Source organism: Dioscorea cayenensis, chromosome 9, assembly GCF_009730915.1.
Source record: "Dioscorea cayenensis subsp. rotundata cultivar TDr96_F1 chromosome 9, TDr96_F1_v2_PseudoChromosome.rev07_lg8_w22 25.fasta, whole genome shotgun sequence".
In the NCBI taxonomy this organism is placed as follows: domain Eukaryota; kingdom Viridiplantae; phylum Streptophyta; class Magnoliopsida; order Dioscoreales; family Dioscoreaceae; genus Dioscorea; species Dioscorea cayenensis.
Window position 1 is genome coordinate 18,569,268 of NC_052479.1, and position 2,592 is coordinate 18,571,859.

The window sequence follows — 2,592 nt, forward strand, 5'->3', positions numbered from 1 at the left end:
AAGACACACCAAAGAAGAAAAGTGTGTTTTCAAGGCTCATAAAGGAAAATTAAAATTCTGAAGACAAAGGCTGATCATTATTCCAAGGACACAGAATGATCAACAAGTACTTTCAACAACTCATTCGAACTCTTAACTCGTGAAGAAGAACGCAATCATCGCAGACCAAGGCCTAACCTGAGTAAAACAAGGTTGGGCCGACCTCCAAAGTCTTATCAATAAGAACTCATTTGGTCGTAATTCTACAAGACTTACACATCATCAAGGAAACTCAGCCAAAGAAGATAAGACCAAAAGAATTCTATCAAAAAAGAACCAATTGATTTCAACAAAGGCGAAGAAGGAGCCTGATCGCTAAGCTCCTACAAGAAATCAAACCAAAGTTAACATGTCTAAATTTCAATGGAAGAAATGAAAGACGAAGAAATGTCCACGATGTGAAGCACACACATTCTTATGTTACAAGCAAAGAGATCATACACCAGAACAAGAACAACAGGGACACATTACAAGATCCCAGAAGAGCAAGCAACTCCCCGAATGGAGAAGAATGTCCCAACCATGTGCTAACATGAGGATCAAAGGGACCAGCCTTCCAACGCTCCACGCACCAGTGAAACACAAAGAAGTGCAATTTAAACGAAGACGAAGAGACGAACCTCGCCTTTATTCCTCAAAAGGACACCAGACATCAATATCAAGACTCAATGGACAACATGGCAATGTTAAGTCGTCAATCGTTACAAAATGCGTAAAACAAATCAAAGTCCCACTGGAAACGACTCCCGAGCAAATAAGAAGATCGAGGAGTCCAACTCGACGCCCGAGAGAAGCCTCTTTAGGCCGGCTGAAAGCAAGGGTAACTCCACTGTTACCTACAAAGAATGTGCGAGGTCGAGAAGTCCAACACCTCATCCAAAAGGAAAACCTTCAAATCCCAAGGTAACATGGGGGAGCCTCTTTCGCTCCCGTCAGAACAATCACCAGTAATGACCCGAGAAGAGATACAGGCCAATGAAGGTTGCCGAATTAAATCAAGCTAAGGAAATTGAGACAAAGGCATGATCGGAGACAAGCCCTATCCCGCCTAATACCACGACCTCGGTGCCTTTACCCCAAGGGATATAATGTTCCTAAATTTAATCAATTTACTCGATTGAAATCCCGACCAACACTTGGCTCATTTTGTCACCGCTAGGAGATACAAGCGGCCATCACTCCTCCTCGTAGTGCTCGCGAAGTCTTGCAAGAATAGTATTTGAATGGTATACAAATCGCAACCCGAGTTAATTCAAACATGGCAGTAGCTGAAAATATGCATTTCGAGTATGGTTTTCGCATAAGTGACAAAATCATAATTGTCACTGTGAGCTACTCGCTAAAACAAAAGATGAGAGTTGATAGTTGGATGTCGCCTTTCTTGAGCACATCTAGCATCACTACATTCCAAGGCTTAATTTCACAAGCTATTAGAAAGTACCAACCAAGGTGTTGTCCAATTTCCGCACTCACTTCAAGGAGTGACAAAGACAACCAAGAAGATGTATATGCCAGTACACCGCTATCACCTTCAATGTTGAGAAGCGGGAAAGGCATAGTGGAGTCCCATAAACCGAACACGGGCTAAGGTACCAGCTTAGGTGCTACACTGATATGAATCAAGACCCTCCTTCCTTGAAAGATAGGATGAATAGAAGTATTCCTCTCGTAAGAGATAAGGTACATAAAATTTTCAAAGATGCTGTGAGAGAAGGACTACAGTCTTCCCCGAATGCAGGCGCTGGAAGAGCAAAGCTGCATGCATCATCCCTACATCGCTCCATATCATAGGGTGTTGGGACATACAATAGAAGATTGTTATGTTTTCAAGGATCGGGTTTGAAAGCGACAATATAAAGAGGGCAAAATCACTCTCAAAAGAATGTCTTGTCCGAGCAACCAAATCAACATATACGCTTATGTGATCAGCTTCCTAAACCCAAGAGGGAGCCATCTCAAAGCGAAGTCACAAAGGTCAGCAACAAAGTGGACATTTACATCGGCTGCAGATGACAAACCTTAGTGCCGCTTCTAAGAGTTAGAAGTATATATCCAAAAAGATCAATGAAGATGTTGAAGAAGTCGACTCCAACTCTCCGAGATCGTGTGGAAACGCCTCAAAGAACTCCTTACAAAGGTCACCGCATCAAACAGCAAAAGAAGAATGAACAGAAAGAAAGCAAAAAGCGTGAATGTCAATCAAAGCGCAAGAAACCATTATCGAGGAGCAGAGAGAGACCCTCGAAGAATACGAGCAGAAGTATGAGGGTTCCGATTACCCCGTAGATTATTTTCCTGAAGAAGTCGAGGAGTTATTCAGGGAATTAACTGATAAAATTGAAAATGAAGAAGATGTGCAAGTGGAGACTGCAGTGGATTATGTCAGGAGGGGGAACCTCTATATATAACCTAGATAATGACGAGACGATAGCTTCTCCGAGCCGAAGAGTCATATGACTGTCAAGCCGACTTACCGGCAGCAAGAAGAAGCAGTAGAAAGAAGATAAGCATCTCGGAGAGAGTAAAGAAGGCGTAACGCCAAGCTCTTGGAGC